The sequence below is a fragment of the Mustelus asterias genome, chromosome 10 (assembly GCF_964213995.1).
Source record: "Mustelus asterias chromosome 10, sMusAst1.hap1.1, whole genome shotgun sequence".
NCBI lineage: Eukaryota > Metazoa > Chordata > Chondrichthyes > Carcharhiniformes > Triakidae > Mustelus > Mustelus asterias.
This window is the reverse complement of record NC_135810.1, coordinates 66979411-67004159: the sequence shown is the minus strand read 5'-3', so window position 1 is coordinate 67004159 and position 24749 is coordinate 66979411. Positions and strand designations below refer to the sequence as shown.

At 41.1% G+C, this 24749-nt stretch overlaps 1 protein-coding gene across 10 annotated transcripts in view; it reads right to left on the bottom strand.

The window, feature by feature from the left end:
- sytl2a (synaptotagmin-like 2a) overlaps positions 1–20281 on the bottom strand; it is a 149331-nt gene extending 129050 nt beyond the window's left edge. For 2 of the 10 annotated variants that reach the window (XM_078221840.1, XM_078221839.1), the window contains exon 1: positions 5409–5519. The gene's annotated coding sequence lies outside the window, so the exon portion shown is untranslated. Of the gene's footprint in view, positions 1–5323; positions 5561–20186 lie in introns of those variants that run through there. The other 8 variants (XM_078221831.1, XM_078221836.1, XM_078221828.1 and 5 more) reach the window with 6 other exon arrangements.
- Between the last annotated feature and the right edge of the window lie 4468 nt (positions 20282–24749).

Here is a 24749-nt window from a genome sequence, read left to right as displayed (position 1 = left end):
CATTAAAGCCTCAAACATCAACATCTGGAAAGTTGTGCAATTTAACACTGGTACAACTCTAACTTGTTAAAGTAGTTTCTCCCACACCATGTTACTATCCTCAGCTAGGAAAGTGAAATAAATTGTTCAGCCTTTCAACAGGAGCAAACAAACAGAAACTTCTCCTAGATTACTCTTCCCTTCTTGCCAGAGAAAACCAGATTGGAAGCATTTGTTTAATGTGAAAGAGGCCAAAGGCGTCAGAGGTTTTTTTCCATTTGTAGGTCCAATATGGCCAGAGAAGGCAAGGCACGTTAGAGTTGAGGTATGGGAGAAGATGCAAGCTTGGAGGAAATCACAGGGGTAGGTTGGGGAGATTTGGAGAATAGAATTATACATTCAAACATGGGAGGGAGTTGAGCAATTAAAGTGAGCCAGAGTAGATCAATCAGGATCAACAAAAGCAATGGGTAAATGAAATAGTTTTGGTCAGGACATGAATGCCCGTATTTTGGACATTAACATTTATAGAAAGTGGAAGATCAAAAAACAAAGGACATTAAAAAACTTAAACCGTTAGACAACTAAACCACAGATGAGAGTTTGGGCTAAGTGGGGATGGAGATCAGAGGCAGATAATGCAGCTGTACTGAAAGCAGTCAATTTGGTGATATATGTGGTTGGTAACTTGGTTAGATTGAAAGGACTCCCAAGATCAGTTATGGTTTGATTTAGCTGATCAGAAAAAGGGATCGAGTCGACGACAAGACAATCAACATTGTTCAGCTGAGAAATTTGGTCTCAAACTACTAACAGTCTGATTAAACAGAGGAAGTGTAGGTCAAGGGAAGCAAAGGGTCATCAACACAAATTAGAAAATGCCCTTTGCCTACGGATGGCGTTACCAAAGGGTAAACGACATGCAGATCTTTTGAAAAATTGAACAGCTTGTGCCCAAGTCAGGAGGATAGCCTCCAGGCCATTTAGTCCACCCAGGTTATCCTTTTATAGAAATCAATGGTCTCCCCATCACAGCATGCAACTGCTTCAAGTAATTCAGATTTTGCCTTCCTAATCTTATCTTGTATAAGCACTTCTTATCTCCAGTCTTTAACTAATGCTTTATTGATATGCACCTTTGCCTCCTTTCCAATAGCCATAATTTTATCTTCAAATAGAACAAAGTAAGCTTTTCTACTCCATCAAGTATTGTGCATGCCTTTGTTCATCTACCTGCAATGCTAAGAATCAGAAAATCCCGACAGTGCAGAATGATGCTATTCGGCCAATCGAGTATGTGCCAACTCTCAGAACATTTTGCCCAGGCCCACCCCTCACTCTATCCCCATAACCCCATGCATTTACCCCATTAATCTGCCTAACCTACAAATCTTAGGACACAAAGGGGCAATTTAGCATGGCCAATACACATAACCTGCACAGCTTTGGAGTCCAATGTTTTCGCCCCCTGCATTAATTAAATTTCCTTGAAATTTCAAACATGTTCCATCACAGTTACCATGAGAACATAAGAATTTGCATCTTCTTAGCAAGGAAGTGGCCATTTACTGGACAGGGCTACAAAAATGTGCATTTGATAACAGTGCAACTTATAAAAGGCATGATGGCATAATGCCTAAACATGAATATACCAAGCTGCTCAAATATTTCTGTACAAGAATGATTGGAAAATTGGAAGGAAGTGATAATCATCTATTCCATTCCTAATTCATCATTATGGCTGTTGTGCAGAGATTACAGAGAATTATAATATTTACTTTGAGATAAGCAGCAACATTCAATTGCTGCCACCCTACTGACCCCAATTATTTTTTATTTGCATGTTACATCTAGCAGCATGTGCATGTACAAATATTCTATGATTTCAGATACAGAATCTAGCAAGACCAGCCCAACCCACAGAAACAGTCACTTTGCTGTGTGTATTCTGTGAATACTTGTTGCACTTGAGGTAATATGAGTCAGAGTTGAACAATGAAACATCTCCACTTTTGCTGCAGAATATCACCAAATCGTGCCATGATCCTAATTCAACAGCTTCTAGATTGCAGTCAAGGATTGCCATCACAAAATTAGAAATAGTTGAGCTCTTGGCAACAAATTGTTTTGTATTTACATATTCCACCTTGGCAAGACCTTAATTTCAGTACTGAAAAATCTTGTGTTTCTTACTTCAATATGTTTGTGCATACTTTGCAATACACGTAAAACAATGAATTAGAAGTGTTTGGCATAGGATGGGCAGTATCACTTACGAAAGTTTGAAAATTAGGTTAACTGAAATCATTAAATCCATAACATCCTACCATAGATAAATGTCAATGGTTTAATCCATCAAACATTCCTTAATGGTTAACATTTAAACTTAATACCTTTCATATAATTCAATTGATCCTAATAAAAATGTACAGATTTTGCAACCTACGAGCCTTTGAACCAAGTTCCAAATCTGGATGGCTTGTTTTTTCTGAAACTAGTGTCAAGAGCTTAAAAAATATTTAAGAATGGGATATAAAGATTAAAGAAGTTTGGATTAAATAAAGTTTGAAGAATGGGATGAAATAGGAATTGTGCAGCGCAGCTATCTGAAGGGGTTTGATATGCAAATTAGCTGAGAAGCAAGGTAAATGGATAGTTACTTACGTAAAGTGGGGATCAATAGAATTTTAGGTGTTAAAGTTGCAGAAGAGGGGAGTTCAAAATGGAGACATGAGGATAAAGTTCACATGAACGTGTAAAAACCTGGCTTCCAAAGCGGTTTGTTTAAATCAAAGAGATCAAAATGGAAAAATGTTATATCAGCAGCTGTGCAGAAAGGAGAAAGGAGAGAAGCAGTTATCACAATAACACCCAGCCGTAAAGCAGAATTTTAAAGCTGATTTGAAAACCTCAGAAAAACTACATTGAACTGAAAGAGGTTTCCTAAATGTAAAGATAATTGAGAGTTGTAACTATTTGCTGGATTTAGCTCCTATTGTATAGGATAATTATTTTGAGACAAGGGACATTTCTCAAGAGTTCAGGACATAGCTGGATGGGGAATGGAGTTAATTCCAGAATATATTGTGTGTGTAGCCACTGTTATAGTTAGGTGCATCTTTGTTTTGTATTGTGGCTTTCCTTGTTGTGTTTTATACCTGTTAATAAACTTGCTTTTGAGAAGTTACAACAATACTGAACCTTTTCCTCACTGGTTTGCATTATCTGTCCTCATTTTATACCAAATGGAAAAAAAAACTTAAGAATTGGTATTCCAGGTTATCCTTCCAGGTTTTAGAGTATCCTTGCATCTAACATCAAGGGGCTCTTAACACAAGGATTTGGCAATTTGGTTAAAGCTCAATTAGTTTTGCATAACTCAGAACAGTTGCAAGTTTAATTTTCACTTAAGCTTCTGAGTCAGTGTACTGCAAAGGCATTAGTCATCCCATCAACAATGCAAGTGACTGGAATGCCAGACTGAAACCTGCTAGTAGTTTCAGTGCACAACAGTTTCAGAATTCAAAGCACACGATTTCACAATCTACAGAATTTTAAAACCCAAATTTAAGATGCAAGTTACAATTCTTGATTTATTTTATTCTTTTCACCTAGGTTTGAATTTTCAAAAAAAATGTCAAATAAGGTCCAGAGGACAGCCAACTTTACATTACTACAATGCTTCCAGTAAAACCAAGGTAATACTTTCCAAACATAACCATAGCACTATAAAAACATGTTTACTCACCAGGATTACTCAAATGTGAGCATCTCAGTTCTAAATGGCTGACACCTTATTCAAAGACCGTGATCTCTAGTTCGGGACACCAACTAGGGGAAGCATCCACCATCAGGTTCCATAAAGATTTGTATACTTCAGCAAGATCACCTCAAATTTAAAGACTACAAGCCTAAACTGCTCAATCACTCATGGGGCAATCCCCTCATTCCACATTGCAATCCCTTCAAAGACAAGCATGTCCTTCCTTGGTAAAGAGACCAAAACTGCATACAGCATAATTCCATTATTGCAGTAGCTCAGTTCCTGGACAGGAATTTTCAGCTGCTAAGTAACATTCACATCACACAAGTGGCTGACAATAACCATCTCCAAAAAAAATGAATCTAACCATCTCCCCTTACCACTCAATGGCATTACCATTGACCAGAAGCTGGATCACATAAATACAGTGGCTACCAAAGCAGGTCAGTGGTTGGGAATTCTGCAGTAAGCAACTCATTTCCTGACATCTCAAAGCTAGCCAATCATCTACAAGGCACCATTTAAGGATCTAGTAGAATACTCAGCACTTCAACTGGATCAGTGCAGCTCTAACACAAGCCAGGACAAAGTAGTCTGTGTGATTAGACCCTACCTACCAATTTCAACATTCGCTTCTTCCACCACCTGCACAGTGGCAGCACTATATGCCATCTTCAAGATGTACTGCCATACTTGCCAAGCCTCCTTCAACAGCACCTTCTAAACCTACAACCTCTACACGAGCAAGGGCAGCAGGCACATGGGAACACCATCACATACCATCTGGACAAGTTATATTGTCATTCCTTCACTTGTCACTCGGTCAAAAAGCCTGGAACTCCCATCCTAACAGAACAGATTAGATGGACTGTAGCAGTTCACCACCATTTTCAAGGTAATTAGGGTTACCAACAATGCACAACCCAAAAAAATAAATTTAAAAAGTTCCAACTTCTTTTTGGTGGTATTGGTCAAAAAGAATATCTGGAGAACTTCCTAATGGCTTTCAAATATAGCCAGGAGATATTTAACACCCAGCTGAAAAGACAGAAAGGACCTCAGTTTAAGAAGGTACCTACAATATTACTACATTACGCATCTTTTCAAATTTAAAATTGTTTTGAAACAGATAAAGAATGGTTAAAATCGTGGTTAAAATAGCCTTACAGCTTACCCGAAGAATGAAACAGTTTCACTTTCCAAAAAAATTACAAATGGTGTTAGTTTCACAGCTAATAATCCTAATTTACGCACAGCCGATGTGAGATTTGGAGAAGTATTGGAAATAAAGTTGACACACCGTGCCTTTACAAAAGGGCAATCCTTTCTAAAAGCAGAACATGTTATTTTAGTGTCAATTCTCCCGTTTCCTGTATGAACTGACTATTAACTTCTGCGCATTTCGACTGTAAACATACAAGTTACATGTGTTAATGTCACTTTCAAGCAAGTTAGTCAAAACTAGTTTTCACATTGTGTTGCTCCCGTCAATGTTAACCCACAAGCCTATAAATGCGTGCTAACTTGCCCCGAACACTATCAGCGTTACCACTTTCCATGAACAAGCACAGTTTGACTCACCAATACAAACCTCATCAGAAAAAAACTTGCAGCTGCAGATAATACATCAGAAACTTTTAAACTGGTTCCTACGTTAAACATTTACCTTCTCAATAGCAGCGTGCAACGTTGAGTTTGTCAAGAGGGTGTTTAAGCAAAGAAAATCTGAGTGCGCTAAGCAAGGGCTCACCAAGCTGCAGTCCCCACCCTACAGACTAATTAGCACAGAATTCCTCTGACACTCACACCCAAACAGGAAAGGTCGCATGCAAAAAATGAAATGGATTCTGGGCTGGATTCTGCACCCAATGCCTGATCCCGAAACAAGCTCGGGTAAATGAGCATTCCTAAAATAGTGAAACAGCATTTAGACAATGGACCTGCAAATGGTTTATCTCCGAGTTTAAAAAAATCCCATCAAGTCCTTTTTCAATCCCACATTGATTTATTTCAGTTTTTTTTCCACACGTTGTTTCACAGCCAACGATTATTGAAACCAATCATTTGGTTTGATATTCTTTTCCCGATGGGTTGTTACGGATCAATTCGATCCGCCTTGCTTTTCCAAGAGTTGAATCTCAAAAGACCTGTTGTTACATTCCTCCAAATGTTTCCATGATCATTAAAATAAAAGGGCTTTCAACCTACGAACGAGAGCATCTTCCTCGTTTGCGGTTAAATGCGCTCCCAGCTCGTTTTACCAGAAAGTGCCAATTCCCACTTTATTCTGCTCCAACAGTCTGCCTCCTGAATACAACATCTTTACTGTAAACAACAGCCCAAAGCGTTTCACAGATGGATGTAAAGGACAAAGACACCCCCCCCCCCCCCCCCCCGGACACACAGTGGATTCCTTTTTTTTACATGATAGACGGGTTCTAGATATTGGCCTTTGCCAATATCCCATATAACCGAAAAGTGTAACCCTTCGATTGTCCATTGCCCTGGTCTCCTCACTGCCGTGAGCCTCACCACTTGACACAACCCAGATTAGGAACTGAGTCGGACTTCAACCCTTGACCATGACCGGTTTGAAATGCCAACGCTGCACAGAGTAGTTGGGCAGCGTCTAAGAAATTGTACTCCATTAGGAGGACTTTCAGAAAAAGAGAGATTGTTTAAAAACGATATGTTAAAAAGTAAAACGAAAACAGAAAATGCTGGAAATAACAGTTCTGACAGTATATTTGGAGGCAGTGTGCACACAGGCCTGAAACGTTGTGTTCTTCTCTCCACACATGTTGTCAGCCCTGCTGAGTATTTCCAGATTTTTCTGGTTTTACTTCAGATTTCCAGTATTTTGCTTTAATGTTAAAAAGTAAACACTGCTAGCATTATTGTGGAGAAAAGGAAACAGGTTATTAAGATCAATATTCAAGTGAGCATTAGTGAAAGTCACAATGTATCACTTACACATTCACTGTTACATTATTAGAGAAAGTAAGGCTGGAGGAGCTTATTTAACTCCCACAGACATGATTAACATCTCCACTAGATTGTGGGTTCTGGCATCTGGATAGCTACATGGATAGCAATGTGGAATGACATTTACTCCAATCAGTAGAATGGAGAAAATGGAATTTAATGATTTGTGAATTAAATAAACAAAAGTTCACAATGAGTGAATTCACCACAGGAATGGTCTTTCATTCTCTAAACCTTCTTGGCTCCACACCATCACAATAGTGACTATCCCCAGTTGGCTGCTCCAATGCTAATACTGAAGCCCCAGTTTTAACCTGTGCTTCAGGGTGGTGTGGTTGAGAGAGAAGTGCCTTCAGCAAAACCAACATGAAGCCTAGAAGAATTTTACTCCCCAATTTAATTTGAAATACAGAATACTGGAAGGCCTAGATAGAGTGGACATAGAACATAGAACAGTACAGCACAGAACAGGCCCTTCGGCCCACGATGTTGTGCCGAGCTTCATCTGAAACCAAGATCAAGCTATCCCACTCCCTATCATCCTGGTGCGCTCCATGTGCCTATCCAATAACCGCTTAAATGTTCCTAAAGTGTCTGACTCCACTATCACTGCAGGCAGTCCATTCCACACCCCAACCACTCCCTGTGTAAAGAACCTACCTCTGATATCCTTCCTATATCTCCCACCACGAACCCTATCATTATGCCCCCTTGTAATAGCTCCATCCACCCGAGGAAATAGTCTTTGAACGTTCACTCTATCTATCCCCTTCATCATTTTATAAACCTCTATTAAGTCTCCCCTCAACCTCCTCCGCTCCAAGAGAACAGCCCCAGCTCCCTCAACCTTTCCTCATAAGACCTACCCTCCAAACCAGGCAGCATCCTGGTAAATCTCCTCTGCACACCCTCCAGCGCTTCCACATCCCTCCTATAGTGAGGTGACCAGAACTGCACACAATATTCCAAATGTGGTCTCACCAAGGTCCTGTACAGTGGCAGCTTAACCCCACGGCTCTTAAACTCCAACCCCCTGTTGATAAAAGCTAACACACTATAGGCCTTCTTCACAGCTCTATCCACTTGAGTGGCAACCTTTAGAGATCTGTGGATATGGACCCCAAGATCTCTCTGTTCCTCCACAGTCTTCAGAACCCTACCTTTGACCCTGTAATCCACATTTAAATTAGTCCTACCAAAATGAATCACCTCACATTTATCAGGGTTAAACTCCATTTGCCATTTTTCAGCCCAGCTTTGCATCCTATCTATGTCTCTTTGCAACCTACAACAGCCCACCACCTCATCCACTACTCCACCAATCTTGGTGTCATCAGCAAATTTACTGATCCACCCTTCAGCCCCCTCCTCTAAGTCATTAATAAAAATCACAAAGAGCAGAGGACCAAGCACTGATCCCTGTGGCACTCCGCTAGCAACCTGCCTCCAATCCAAAAATTTTCCATCGACCACCACCCTCTGTCTTCAATCAGACAGCCAGTTACCTATCCAATCGGCCAACTTTCCCTCTATCCCACACCTCCTCACTTTCATCATAAGCCGACCATGGGGGACCTTATCAAACGCCTTACTAAAATCCATGTATATGACATCAACTGCCCTACCTTCATCAACACACTCAGTTACCTCCTCAAAAAATTCTATCAAATTTGTGAGGCACGACTTGCCCTTCACGAATCCGTGCTGACTATCCCGGATTAATCCGCATCTTTCTAAATGGTCGTAAATCCCATCCCTAAGGACCTTTTCCATCAATTTACCAACCACCGAAGTAAGACTAACCGGTCTATAATTACCAGGGTCATTTCTATTCCCTTTCTTAAACAGAGGAACAACATTCGCCATTCTCCAGTCCTCTGGCACCATCCCCGTGGACAGCGAGGACCCAAAGATCAAAGCCAAAGGCTCTGCAATCTCATCCCTTGCCTCCCAAAGAATCCTAGGATACATTTCATCAGGCCCAGGGGACTTATCGACCTTCAGTTTATTCAAAACTGCCAGGACATCCTCCCTCCGAACATCTATTTCCTCCAGCCTATTAGCCTGTAACACCTTCTCTTCCTCAAAAACATGGCCCCTCTCCTTGGTGAACACTGAAGAAAAGTATTCATTTATCACCTCGCCTATCTTTACTGACTCCATACACAAGTTCCCACTACTGTCCTTGACCGGCCCTAACCTCTCCCTGGTCATTCTTTTATTCCTCACATAAGAGTAAAAGGGGGAACATGGGGAAGATGTTTCCATTAGTCGGAGAGACTAAGATCCGAGGGCACAGCCTCAGAGTAAAGGAACGACCTTTTAAAACTGGGAGATGGGGGTAATTGTGACAGAGGGTGTCCAAGATTGGAGTCAGGAAAAGCACTCTTATGCCTCTGACTCCAAAAGGAAACCTTAAAATAATATTTAACTAAACTAGGCAAATTCTGGCCACACGTCTTGATGTTGCTCTGGAAATGTGCCAATTTGTTATATGGCAAGGCTGTAAACATGGTAGGAACATGACGTTCAGTGGCAACCTACCATTTTAATACCCTCCACAAACCTTTGTACTGGGCAGGCAGGGTAAAAATTGGGGTTGTAATGTCACCTGACCTCAATTTCTGTAGCTAAAACTTCAGATTGATATAAAAAGATATGTAAAGAAATCTGACATGTCACTGAGCTGCATGCCAGAATGGCTCATGTGCCATTTTCAGTCAATTAGCTGATTTCGACTGGAGTAGCAGTAGGTGAAAATAACAAATGGGAGCAGGAGTAGGTCACTTGGTCTCTCAAGCCTGCCCTACCACTCAATATGATCACAGCTGATCTGATTGTGTCCTTAACTCCACTTTCTTACCTGCCTGCAAGGATATGGCTGCCTGCCATATCCCTTGACACTCTTGAAACCCAAAATTATTTTTAAAATCAGCCTTGGATGTATTCAGCCACCACTGTCCACTGGGGAAGAGAATTCCAAATGCTAATGACTCTGAGAGAAAAAGTTCTTCCTCATCTCCATCTTAAATGGGAGACCCCCTTATTTTTTTTAATTGTGCCCCCTAGTTTGAGATTCTCCTCAAAGAGGATACACCCTCTCAGCATCTATTCTCTCAAGTCTCCTTAGCATCTTGTGTTTCAACAAGATCATCTCTCATTCTTTGAAACTTCAGTGAGTATAGACCCAACCTGCTCAACCTCTCATAAAACAAGGCCCTCATCCCAGGAATCAGCCTAGTGAACCTTCTCTGAACTGTTTCCAATGCAAGTATGTCTGTCTTTAAGTAAGATGACCAAAACTGTACAAGCAATGCACTTTCCTACTTTTTATACTCCATACTCCTTGCAATAAAGGCCAACATTTCATTTGCCCTTCCAATTACGAGGTGCATCTCCAACCTGACGTTTTTGTGATTTATGTCCAAGGACAAGGAGATCCCTCTGTACTGCAGCATTCTGTAGTCTCTCTCCATTTAAATAATATTCGGCTTCTATATTTTTCCTGCCAAAATGGACAATCTAACATTTCCCCCCATTAAACTTATTCTGTCAATTTTCTGCCTACTCATTTAACCAAGCTGTATCTCTTTGCTGACTCTTTGTATCCTCCTCACACTTGCTTTCCTACCAATCTTCATATCATCAGCAAATTTGGCTACAATAAGTCTGCCCCTTCATCCAAGGCATTACTATAAATCATAAGTAGGTTTACTGTTAGTTAGCCAAGTGTACCACAGTTCAACTCAGCATCTTACCGCTGGATAGGAAAATGTTCTATGTGTGTATGTGGAAGGTGGGTGAGGGCAGGGTTGATATAGCTGTGTGTTCCTGAGAGTTTAATGGCCTGTCCAGCATAGCCACCTGACAAAATATAAGAGGGCAAACAGCACTGATGAACAGTGCAGCAGTTAAAAGCAATGCCTTCAGAGGGAAGTGGACAAAAGGGGAAAAATAAGACCATTTTTGTATTAGGCCTTTTCGTTAAAAGTCCATGGGTGGGATTTTTTGACCTCACTCGCCCTGAAACCGGAAAACCCCACCCGAGGTCAACGGACCTTTCCAGGGTCTGCCCCTCGCCTGCTCCGATTCCCGTGGCGAGTGGGACAGTAAAATTCACTCCCATATGTCAAACATAATGTTAAGTACTAATTTATATTAAAAACTAATACCATAACTTCACATTATAATTGTGCATTGGCATCAAATGATACCTGTGTCGCATTTTAAAGAAGTAGATATACTCCACCCCCATGTGATGAAAGCAAAACATTCTCCTTCCGCAATCAGAGACCTAATGAGTTATGGTTGCAATGCAGAACAAACAATCAGATGAAAGCTTTGCTTAGTAATATGAAATCTGTAATTATGCCACTTCATTCTACTTGCCAGAACTTGTAATCCTCATTAATATCAAACTATTCTTGAGAAATATAAGCTTCACTTTTGCTCTTTATAAAGACATACAAAAGTCCATATAAGAATTTTAAAATCCATTCATGGGATGTGGCCATTTCTGGCAAGACCAGCATTTATTACCTATCTCTAACTGCCCTTGAGAAGGTGGTGGTGAGCCATTTTCTTCAACTACTCCAGTCTGACTATTGTAGGTACTGTTAGAAAGGGAGTTCCAGGATTTTGAGCCAGCAGCAGTGTAATGGTACACTTTTAGGGAGACATCATTAGTAGTACTAAAAGGAATTTCTTAATAAGTGATCTTCAAGAGCTGCATGTTCACAGCTAACTCCAAAGTACCTCTGCACTAGGAGAACTCCTCCCCTGGGGTGATTCCATGCTCTGAGTCCCAATTGGTCACCCAGACCAGGTGACCCTTACTCTGTTGCGTTGCCCTAAAAGGGACAATCACCACAAGCAGTGAAGGATCAGCAATATATTTCCAATTCAGAGTGGTATGCAGCCAGGAAGATAACTTGCAGATGGTGGTGTTCCCATTTGCCTGTTGCCCTTGTTATTCTAGGTGGCAAAGGTGACAGGTTTGCAAAGTACTATTGAAGGAAACTTGGTGAGTTGCTGCAGTGCATCTTGTAATTAGTACACATTGTAGCCATGATGCATCAGTGGACGTAGGAGTGAACATTTAGGGTAGTGGATGGGATACCAATTATCCGGCTGCTTTGTCTTCGAGGCTGAGAGTTGTTTTTGAGTGTTGCTGGAATGGCAATCATTCAGACAAGTGGAGAGCATTCCACAACACTCGCTGAGGCCGTAAACCTGAGATTAATTGTCATCACTCAACCAGTCTCTTGAACTAACTCAGCACAGACCAGAAATCAAGCCTTGGATTTTCCTAGTCTGCATCATTCAATTACTCACTGGATAAGTCTTTTAGGCCAGTTGGGTGTGATTCATCTCTTTTTTAAAAATCTAAGATTGGCCCTGTGAATTCACTGAAGCACTACTGGATTTCTGCTGTAATTCTAGCAGGATGTTCCCAGAATTTGCAGGGAATGGGGAAAATGACTATGGCATTTTCCTGGGGTTCTACCAGTCTCCCACGATTGTTACTGTTGGGAAACCAGAAGTTGTCTAGTGGATTTTGAAAGCTTTTTTGTCAATCTGTTTTAAAATGTACAGCAAATGATAAATGTGTACAAACCTTCCAGAATCCAACCTTTTATTTCCCTTCTTTACTTTTTTTCTGAATTTATGGTGATTCATGGGATACCACTCAGACAAGTGATTACTCTTTAAGAGTAAGTCTAGACAGTATTCAACAGTGAGATCACAGACAAGTCGAGCTATGTCCACGTGGTTCATCAGTTTTACTGAAAGATTGTCACTTGAAATGTGCCTGACAGGCTGATAGTCAAAATTTGAATTGGAAACAGAAAATGCTGGAAACGAAGTTGGATTGTCAAGTGATACAAAAAGCCTCGCCACTGGAGTCTTTTCAGTTTAACCTAGTTCAATCTAAACAAAACAAGAATTGGATATGTTAACTATTTAAAGTTCATACTCAGTTTCATCCTTTAGGGTTCTCACATCTTCCTTGAAGCCCTCTTAAGATAATAGTCCAGGAAGAATTTCTTGCTGCTGTGTTCAACATCTGCAGGGATGGTTATTCCTCTTCCCCTCTGTCAACCCTCTCTTAATTGGACCTCTTAAACCTCCTGCAATATTCCCAAAAATATTCTTTCTTTTATCACTTCAAATTATCTTTGTTTAGGGCCATGCCCAATTTAATCTGTGAAAGCTAATCTTATGGCCTGAAGTTCGGCCAAAGTGACTTTGATGGTTATTGACAAAGCATAGGGGCGGCACGGTAGCACAGTGGTTAGCACTGCTGCTTCACAGCTCCAGGGTCCCAGGTTCGATTCCCGGCTCGGGTCACTGTCTGTGTGGAGTTTGCACATTCTCCTCGTGTCTGCGTGGGTTTTCTCCGGGTGCTCCGGTTTCCTCCCACAGTCCAAAGATGTGCGGGTTAGGTTGATTGGCCAGGTTAAAAATTGCCCCTTAGTGTCCTGGGATGCGTAGGTTAAAGGGATTAGCGGGTAAAATATGTGGGGGTAGGGCCTGGGTGGGATTGTGGTCGGTGCAGACTCGATGGGCCGAATGGCCTCCTTCTGCACTGTAGGGTTTCTATGATTCTATGATAATGATCAGTGTTGTGAAGTGTGTTGAGGGCACAGTAATGAGGGAACAGATATTTGTGACCATCTGCTTGGAAAGTTGCAGTCTCCAAAGGCACTGGGTCTCAATCATCTCCAGGTAGCTCCATCATTGCATAGATCCTGTGTGGAGGGTATGGCTTCCATGTCCTTTCTGCCCCTTGTTCCTTTCCCTGTCTTTCTGATGTCCAGGGTTCCATGCCTCCTGCAAAAGGGTTGTCCTTGACACTGGTAGAAAAATATGACCATCGTGCCCCTTGCTACTGCTGTCCTCTTTGTGATCAGCTAGTTGTCTAATTGTCCTTCACAGCCTTCCTGTGGGCAGTTCAAATGTAAATAGCACAGCGGACAGTCACAGAATGAAGGCATCATAGCTGCTGCCAGGATATCGGGCATTAACCTATATGATTTGATGCCTATAGTCACAGATCAGCTGGACATTGAGGGGGTGAAATCTCTTTTGGTTGTATTTCATCTCATAATTGAATGCAGTGCCTAAAAAGCAATGTGCATGCAGTCAATTGCATCTTGCAACATGAAGAAGTCTGCAATCCTAGCACTGCCTACTGGCCTTTAGCAAGACAGAGTAAGATGTTAGCTTTCTTTGAATAAAAGTCTCAGTGAACTTCCTTGTCCAGCAGTAGACAGCAAACAATGAGATGTTGCAAATACCTCCAGCACCAGCCTGGAAGGATCTTAATGTATGAAAGTTCATTGCCATAGTCATCCTCGTGAACATTGGAAATGCCCTATGCTGAGGTTACAATTGTGGTTGCAGCAGGTGGAAGAATTCTGTGAGGAGTTCCTTATGAAGTGTAGACATCTTTCAATGTTCTTCACTGAGGTTCAGGTAAGAGAGTTGCTCCCTGAACACCCTGCAGTGATATGTCTTCCATCTAAGCTCCCTTCCCCCAGCTCTCCTAGCAGTGCTCTCCATGTCTTCATTGATTCTGTAACAAGTCTCACAACGCCAGTTTAAAGTCCAACAGGTTTATTTGAAATCACAAGCTTTTGGAGTGCTGCTCGTTCATCAGGTGAATGAAGGAGCAGTGCTCCGAAAGCTTGTGATTCCAAATAAACCTGTTGGACTTTAACCTGGTGTTGTGAGACTTCTTACTGTGCTCACCCCAGTCCAATGCCAGCATCTCCATCTCATGGCTTCCATTGATTCTACAAGTCTTGCTGTAATCCAAGGGAAATTCCTGCCAGAACATCCATGTGGTTTGTGCAGAAGTCTTGAAGGAAAGGAAATGTCCTCCAGTACTTGCCACCTCCCTGAAGATTTTAGCAACCTTAAACAACTATAGAAAGGACCAGCCACTTGTAGAATCAAGGCAACAACCAGTAGAAAATCAACAACTAATGTATAGCTACGTGATGATGCCTTTAAATAGCACTGATGAGTGATACTTCCTGCTACTGATTCAGCTGCCCAAGCTTAAGAAAAGGAATTAGCTGAAGTGTTGAACTCCAAAATGCTGGCATCAAATCAGCACTGCATACTCACTGGCATCAGGATTTACCTGCTTCACATATTTCCATCGCATACTCACTGCATGTGCACTAATACCTTCACCAGTATGGCACCAACATCACTCAACACCTAAAGAATGTACACTTTCTGTAGTTGCCATTTTGGACTTCTGTGGATTTCCAAAAGCAGATACTACAGATTTTGAATTTAGTGTCTGTTAATCTTTTGAAATATTTTGCAATGCCTTGGCAATGAAACATACCCACGAATCAACAGAAACTCAATGTCCTTTGATGCTTAAAGGTAGAATATTTAGGGTGGCCTGAATAGCTGGTGTCTAGAATATTCTCAAAAAATTGTTTTCATGATTTGACCAGCTTCAGAGACCATTGCTGTTTCATGTTGTGATGCCATGAATGAGCTTTTACACTTTTAGTGGATTCCCTTTCAGCTCATTAGAAACAAAAGATTAGTAACAATCTAGGTGAAATTTACTCCACAAGGATTGATGGGTTGAAAGTGCATGGAAATGCAAACATTTTAAAATTATCAAACCTGGTTGAATTTAATTAAATATTCATAGAACTTTATTTTTAATATAGAGAAAATATATTTGTGACTTTTCGCATAATATCTGAAGCTTGCTAGGAATGTCTCAGTATGGCTAAAGTTCTGTGAGGGGATGGACTATTGGGCAATAATAAGGTTGTTGAAACTCTGCATTATGGTCCTTTCAATCTTATTGCTCAGCATGGTGCTGTGATCTGTGCAACATGATCTGTGCAACCCCAGTCAAAGTTTTTTTATGGACACTATGCCTGAACTAAGGATCTCGACTAAGGGACAAGGGGAAAGCTCCATTTCAGATTGTCCAGGAAGGGTTTATAGAGTCAGTGTAGTCGGCATATTGGTCAGATTATTGTGCATCATTACATGGTTTAACATTGTGGACTCCTCAACAGATACCACAGATTTTCAAGGCTGCTTGGCACACCATCAAATGAGTAATGATAAGTTATTTGTAGTTCGAAGGCTCAGCAACTGAAGAAAATCTTGAGCTAGCTCTCTGATAAGCAAGTTGCACCTGCTGAACTGTCAATTCCAGTTTTTATCTGGTCAGTCACCATTCTGGTGATTCACCATTGCACCCTTCTGCAACTAAAGTGAACCTCATGAATGAATGCATTATTGTTGGTGCTTGATGTTGGATATTATCGGGTGCTGTTTTCAGGATGGATGTTGGGCTTTGCCACTGACCTGGATAAACTGCATGGTGCACTCCCAGAGCATCATGCACTATGCACTAGTCCGATGATATTATGCAAGTCAGAGGTTCCGAAACTGTGGTATGTGTAGGCATCTATGGGAAGGGACATGGAAGAAATTGTCCAAAGGGGAACTTAAGGTCTAATGCAAACATTTAACCACTTTTCCTAATTTATTTTTAATTTATTGATTTTTCATTGCATTTGTATGAAAAGAAATAAAGACTTTGGATGCTTTCCCATCAATGATTGTACTACTTGTTGTATTTTTTGCAAAAATAAAATGGCCTGTAAACTAGTCCAGGGAGAGGGGGGGGGGGGCGGGGGTCAGGTTTCTGTGCTATTTAACCATCAGTGACATTTCAGCCCACGTTTTGTGGTTCCCAACATAGAATCATAGAAACCCTACAGTGCAGAAAGAGGCCATCTGCCCCACCAAATCTGCACCGACCACAATCCCACCCACGCCTTACCCCCATATCCCTACACATTTACCCGCTAATCCCTCTAACCTACGCATCTCAGGACACTAAGGGACAATTTTAGCATGGCCAGTGAACCTAACTCGCACATGGATCGGAGGTCCCCACATCAGAGCTATCCTCTTCAAAACTCTTTAAGTAAAGTTTATTTATTAGTCACAAGTAAGGCTTACATTAATATTGCAATGAAGTTACCGTGAAATTCCCCTAGTCGCCACACTCCGGCGCCTGTTCGGGTCAATGCACCTAACCAGCATGTCTTTCAGACTGTGGGAGGAAACCAGAGCACCCGGAGGAAACCCACGCAGACACAGGGAAAACATGCAAACTCCACAGACAGTGACCCAGGCTGGGAATCGAACCCAGGTCCCTGGCGCTGAGAGGCAGCAGTGCTAACCACTGTGCCACCCATTATATCTGGCAGATTCACCCCAAGCAATGTCCAGCAGGTGGAGACCATCACCTGCACTTAGCTAACCTGTTGCCTAGAGAAGCAAGACCAGTTGCTGATTGCAAATGGTTTCTTGAGGAAGCAGGACTGCTGCATGTAGACATATTTAGGAGGTATGTCTAGACTGCTGAGTTCAATCACAGGAGGCACAAAATCTCCAGGATACTTCCTTTGGAGGAGAAGGAGTATATTATCCATCCTGTCAGGGAACCAAATAGTGATAAAGCTATCTTAGCTCTAGTACTGGGCACTAGGGCAGGGTTAATGAATAATCTCGTGATAAAAGATCCATGATCACAATACAACATGATTCCATTTAAATTTTGAAAGTGACATAATCCAAACTCGAAATGTAAATTTATATTAAATCAATTAGATGGATATGAGGGAATATTGGCTGAGGTTGATTGAGGAAATAGACTAAATGATATGGCAATAAATAAACATTTGTAAACATTTAAATAAATTATTCAAAAAGCATATGAAAAAGAGGGTAAATATTGGTGCCTTAGAGCCAAAACAAGGAAAATTATCATGGGGAATAAGAGAGTGGCAAAGATATTGAACAAACAAGACCATGGAAAACACAAATTACATACCAGAAAGAGAGGAAAATCAAGGGGCTAGTAAGATTGGGAAACTGAAGGTAATTAATATTAGCAGAGAAAAAATATTGGAGAAATTTAAAGGAATAAAATCTGATGAATCCTGAGACTTGATTATCTACATCCAAGGCTTCGAAAGAGATAGCTGTAGAGATAGTAGCACCAGTTACAATTTCCCAAAATTCCCAAGATTCTAGAACTGCCCAGTGGATTAGAAATTAACAAATGTAACATCATTCTTCAAGAAAGGCAGGAGAGAGTAAACTGGGAATTACTGGCCAGATAGGCTGTGTAATTGGGAAAATGCTGGAATTTATTTTTAAGGAAGTCTTAACAATGTACATAGAAAATCATAGTATCATCAGACAAAGGCAACATAGTTAAGAGCAAGGAAAGTCATATTTTAAATATTTATTAGTGTATTTGACGATGTAACTAGTAGCATAGTTAAAAGAGAGGCAGTAGATACGTCAATAAGGTGGCACTCGAAAGGTCAATATGCAAGATAAGGCTCTTGGAGCTTACAACAATATATTAACATGGCTAAAGGGTTGGTTAACCTATAGGAAGTCCAAGCTTACCTTGTTGTTGAAGTCCTTCAGGCCGAGGACAATGAGTCTTTGTTCTCGGCCTGGAATCATTGAATCCCGACAGTGCAGAAGGAGGCCATTTGGCCCATCGAGTCAACACTGACAACAATCCCACCTAGGCCCTCTCCCCATAACCCCACATATTTACCCTGCTAATCCTCCTGACACTACTGGCCATGCTAAATTGGCCCATCAACCTAACCTGCACATCTTTGGAGTGTGGGAGGGAACCGGGAGCACCCGGAGGAAACCCATGCAGACACAGGCAGAGCATGCAAACTCCACACAGTCACCCAGTGCAAAAATTATAATTTAAAAAAATAAACAATGCTAAATACAATACAGTGTGAACTGTTTGCAAAAAGCAGGTGTCCTGCTTATTGCACTGGTACCACATTACCAGCCTCAGGTCAGTCCCTGCACAGTTAAACAGGTTTTGCAAACTGGAAGTTATACATTTATTTCCCCCTGTGAACTTGCAAACATTCCAATGGCGCAACTAAAGTCAAAAACAATGCTTGCTAATACTACAGCGTGCTATTGTTAAATACAGTTTATTAGCACCTGGTATAAAGTTGAAATAAATTGCATGTTTGTTATTTCAGAAATATTTGAATGTGTTGATATTTCTGGGTGTGACTAAAGTAGATGGTGCAAGCCAAGACAACACAAAGTATGCAAAAGGAGGAGTCATATAAAGCACAACTTTAAAAACATACAGAGATAACATGCGTTTTTTTTGTTGCCCTACCTAAATAACTAAACTTATCTCTTAATGTTAAATGTGCCATGAATGTTCTAAAAACCTATGCTTGAATATAGAAGAATTCACTGGCTTCCATAGGCTGACACAAAGTAGTACTTCTAACTTCTGAAAATGTACAGTGGAATCTTGTTGTACCTGAAGGGTTGGGTCAGACAAAAATGTGTTCAAACCAGAACCACACATACAGGAATGCCCCATGAATTCCAAAAAAACAAAGCTGGGCTTGGTGAAGATTTAGTTATCTTAGGAATTTGCTTATCTCATATTCATGCAAATAAATTCAGCTGATCTTGGAAACAATTTTCAACAACAAAAACACACAAATATTGTACCTGGGAACATACTTTTAAATAGCCTCTTAAGGAAAGCATTACTAATTTTGCTTCCCTTGGTAATAAATCCAATAAGACTACAATATAATTTACAGTTTCACGACATTAATCAGGACTGCACATCAATGTAAATCATTGCAGTTTAACTTGAGATTTGCTTTACACCAGGAAACAAGAGGACAAAAATTAGTTCAGATGTTGACCTGGCAGGTGAGGTCTGGCTAGTGAGTGACTGTGGAGATGCCGGCGTTGGACTGGGGTAAGCACAGTAAGAAGTCTCTCTCACACAGTAAGAAGACTTCTTATTAGTGAGTGACTACCAGAGGCCCCAAATTAAGGTGGGCAAGCATTAAAAAATCCAATATACTCTAATGGTTCTCTTTGGTTTTCTGCTAGGCCTTATTCAGCCTTTACCATCTGAAAGATTTCCAACACAAATCTACAAAATCTTCTTGGGACTCCTTCACATCACACTGGTCCTAATCGCAATGATAGGAAATAGAAGTGGAAGGCTGAGAATATACCTCCTACTTTATTCATATCTGAAAATAGGACATTCACCAATTACAGACAGACGTCCAACACTGAGCCTCAGCAAAGATTTTCATAAAGCCTGGTACAGTGTAAACAGAAAGGATACAACAATAACAATTTGCATTTGTTTGGTGTCTTTCATGTTCAGAAATATCCTAAGGCACAGAACCAGGACCACCCAAGATGGAACCCCAAAGAAACATTATTATTATGTTGAAGACTTAAAACAAAAAAGAATTATTGTGAAGTAGGTACAAACATACAAAAACAAATCTTTAAAAGTCTTTTAAATTAAAAGTTCTCTTATTCAACAAATACTTCCAAGTCTTACCTTTGCCTTGTCATTTTTAATGGGAGGAGTGATGCTGATCTTTTGCTCACAAATTCATTTAATACTGGGAGTGCAGCTGGAGGGCTGGATTCTCATTTCAGACATGCGCGAATACATACACAGGCTCACACCCAAAATATGCACAAACACACACACCTCTCCCTAAGACACACACACACCTCTCTCTCTCTCTCATACACACACATTTCCCTCTCACAAACACACATACACAACCCTCTCTCACACAAACACATGCTCTCACCTCTCATACATACTTTCACACACACACTCACCTCCCTCTCTCTCTCACACTCTCTCACACACACACACACACACTTGGGCGACATGGTGGCACAGTGGTTAGCACAGCTGCCTCACAGCACCAGGGACCTGGGTTCGATTCCTGGCTTGGGTCACTGTCTGTGCAAAGTCTGCACATTCTCCCCATGTCTGCGTGGGTTTCCTCCCACAGTCTGAAAGACGTGCTGGTTAGGGGCATTGGCCATACTAAATTCTCCCTCAGTGTACCTGAACAGGTATCGGAGTGTAGAGACTAGGGATTTTCACAGTAACTTCATTGCAGTGTTAATGTAAGCCGACCTGTGACACCAATAAATAAACTAAAAAAAACTCACCACACTCTCTCTCACACAACCCCCACGCCCAACATGTCCTGGCCTCTTCCAGACCCACAGCCCCAGCCTCTCTGTACCCCAATGGCCCTGGCCTAAGTCTCTCCCACTCCCACGGCGCCAGCGCCAGCCTCAGCCTCTCCCTCACCATCAAAGCAAGCTCCCTTGCTCTGACATCAGGCCATCTTCACTGTCAGCCTTGCCTGTGAGTTTAATTTGACTTCGTTAGCATTTCCAATTTGTCCAATCAGAGACCAGCTTCTCAGTACATTGGTTGCTGTTAGGCAGCTATCAGAAACCAATGCAGTGTGAAAACTGCCTCTGATTGGACGAGCTGGAAGGACAGCTTTTGTTTTTAAATTTAAAACTGCTGGACCTACTGTGGAACCCTGAATGAGTCCCACAGAAACCCAAGGTTACATAGAACCCAGTTTGTGAAACACTGTCTGAATGATAAGACAAAAATGGAAACTGAGACAAACAATGAGATATTAGGATGGGTAACTTAGAGTTTGGTTAAAGAAGTGGGTTCTAAATTGGATCTAAAGAGGGAGAGGCAGGTTGACAAGTGAACACGTTTAAGGAGGGCATTACAAGAGTGTGGGGTCTGTTACATTAAAAAAATGGTTACCCATGGTGAGTTAAAGACCTTGCAGTACAGACCAGAGACAGGGAGATGTAATAGTTCTCAGAAGGGGGACGTATGGATGGAAGAGGCCACAAATATAGGAAAATTAAGAGATTAAAACACAGCAAAAACTTTGAAATCGAGGCACTGGGCGTGTAAGAACAGGTGAGCAAGCAAAGGGCCAAGGGGTGAACAGGATAGGGCATAGGCAGCACAGCTTTGGAAGAACCAAAGTTTACAATTCATGGAGGATGAGACACCAGCCAAGAAATTAGTAGTTGAGTTAGTAGTTGTTCAAGTTTCTATTTACTTACTGTGATATCTCCTTCTTTACTTGGTGTCAATCTTTGTCAGAGTACACTGTTGTGAATTCCCTTTAGATGCTTTGCTACGTTAAAGGCGCTAAATAAATGCAAGTTGTTGTTGTGTGGACACAGAAAGAAATAATTCCGATTGCATATGACTAAGATTACCACAAAAATATTCTCATTTTAAACAGAGGACAGGGAGGTAACACTGGAGCATATGTTTAATTTCAGGCAGCTGACTGGTAGACCTTGCTGGTCAATTGCCCCTCCTGCTGGTGAAGATTTCCACTATACTGAGGCTCTAGTAGCAGCAAAGGGTCAAAGAGGGTTGCCTGATACAGTTTGCCTGATTGAAGCTTGAAAATCAGGCTGGAACTGCCGCACGTGACCGTCAACTTTGAGGGATCTGTGGTGCCAGCCTAGATTATTTATATGGGCCCACAATCAACACTCTGGAACCAATGGGACCCATAGAAATAACCGTACACTCATAGGGCCTCTTTCCTTGCATTGCCCATACCTAAAAATGCAATTGGGGTCCTATTTACGTCATACGATCTTGATTTCTATTGAACAAGTGCCCATTACCTAAATCAGGTGAGTGCTTTGAACACTTAGCACTGGGCCAGGTACATGGTGAAGGATTCCTTCATATTTACGAAGACCATATAAGACTTGGGTAGCGACAGAAATGTTGTGTCCATGTACACATTTGGCATTGCTAGCCTCCACCAATATTCCACTTAAGGAAGCCACAGATATTTGCTCTGCAGCACTATATCATGGTGATCTAGAACCGCCACCATTGTGTGAATCAGTGTTCATTGAACTTATGAACTCAACTTTTCAAATGTGTTAAAGCTTATCAATGGTGTTAATGGGGCAGAGGCTACTGGTCCTATCTTGAGGCAGTTACTGTTAGGTTAAGGTGTTCAAAAATTGATCTTAATATGAGAGAGTTCAAAGTTAGTCTTCGTCCTGTATAGGATGAGGCTTATTTGAGACAGGTTGGAGTCAACCTGAACACTGATGAACCAATTTTCAAGTGGTGAGATAGTTGAGGAGGGCAAATGAGTTGATATTATTTCAATTGATGATCACATCATAAACAATATCCTTTTGATACACGACCATACCATAAACTCATTTAAGTAGATGCGGTTTGGCAATACGTTAACAATGTCACCAAACACCTAACAAATCTCTATGATCATGTATTCTCAAAAAATGAGAATTTTGTTCTTATTCATGTTTCAATTTTGGTATGCCTTTATTCCAAATCAAACGGGAAGAGGTATTTACTGAGTTTGAACTCTCCTACTCCCAACTATCCCACCACAAACTGGTGTCTGCTGAAGATGCTGAATCCTTGAAAACGCACCTAGCTGATCTAGTGCATACTGTGGGATTCCGAATGATCTGTCTTCTATATGCAATGCAAATGTCTTACAGAATTGTGAAGCCTTAAGACCAATCCGGACGTAGACATAGTAAACCTGAAAAAGGGATGGAAATAGTCATCCTTAACAAGTGGGACTATATCAACAAAATGCACAACATTCTTAATGATGAGTCCAAATTGGTATCCATTGGACTGTTGCTCAACATGACTGGTCAAACTTGTTCAAACGTAAGCTAAAAACACCCTCTTGTGTAAGAGCGATGAGCCACCCACCACGTGTTATATATGACAGGCTTGCTGTGTCCATGTATGTATGGGCTGCCAAGACACACAAAAGTGATTTCCCTTTACAACCAGTCTTATCTATGATTCGTTCTGCACAACATGAATTGGCCGAATTATTGGGTGAATTGTTAGAACCAATTTTTAGCAAGTTTTCCAGGTATATGGTGAAGGATTCCTTCACACTTATGAAGACAATATAGGACTTGGGAACCGACAGATAATGTTGTGACCATGTACACACTTGGCATTGCTAGCCTCCACCAATATTCCACTTAAGGAAGCCACAGATATTTTCTCTGCAGCGCTACATCATGGTGATCTAGAGTCACCACCATTGTGTGAATCAGTATTCATTGAACTTATGAACTCAACGACTTACACAGTTGCATTCAGTTTTAATGACATGATATCCTTCTAGACCCAGCACTTGAAAACATTTTTGTTGTATTCCATGAGAAATGTATTTTCAATACAAAGCAGCCCGCTTGATTGGTGACCTATCCACCATTTTCAACATCCACTCCCTCCACCACCGATGCACAGATCTACAAGATGCACTGCAGCAACTCTTTAAGGCTCCTTTGACAGCATCTTTCAAACCCATGATCTCTACAGTCTAGAAGGGGAAGGGCAGCAGATACATGGGAACACAAAGTATGCCTTCACATTTTCCTTGAAGCCACACACAATCCTGTCTCGGAACTATATCGCCATTCCTTCATTGTCGCTGGGTCAAAATCCTGGAACACCCTCCCAAATAACTTTGTGGGTATACCTATACCACATGGATTGCAGCAGTTCAAAAAAGTGGCTCACCACCACCTTCTCAAGAGCAATTAAGACGGACAATAAAAATCCTGGCTTAACCAGCGATGCCACCTACTGTAGAATATTTTTTCAAAAATAGATTGCATTTTTCAAATTTAGAAACAGCAGTTATGAAATATTAATTATTCCCCTTTTCTGCTGAGTGAGCTATTTCAATTGAACTTCACTAGCCTTACTGACTCGTCAGTAAGGACCAATTAGGTCAATTAGGACTTGCATACACTAGTGTTTATTTTCTGTTTCTCAGTGGTCTTACTAGCCTGTTTTTACCTAGTGACGAAAACACCAAGCATGTTTATACAATTCTGAGAGAGGGAGAAAGTAGTAAGTTGATCAGAATGGAGAATTTGTACAGTGTAATTGGCTGAAATTACTCTCTGAAATATTGGTTTTGAGAGAACAGAATTTGCTCTTTTGCATGTAATCGGCTGGTTTGAAACCAAAAATGAAAGGTGGAATTTTCCACGTCTGCCTGCGGTG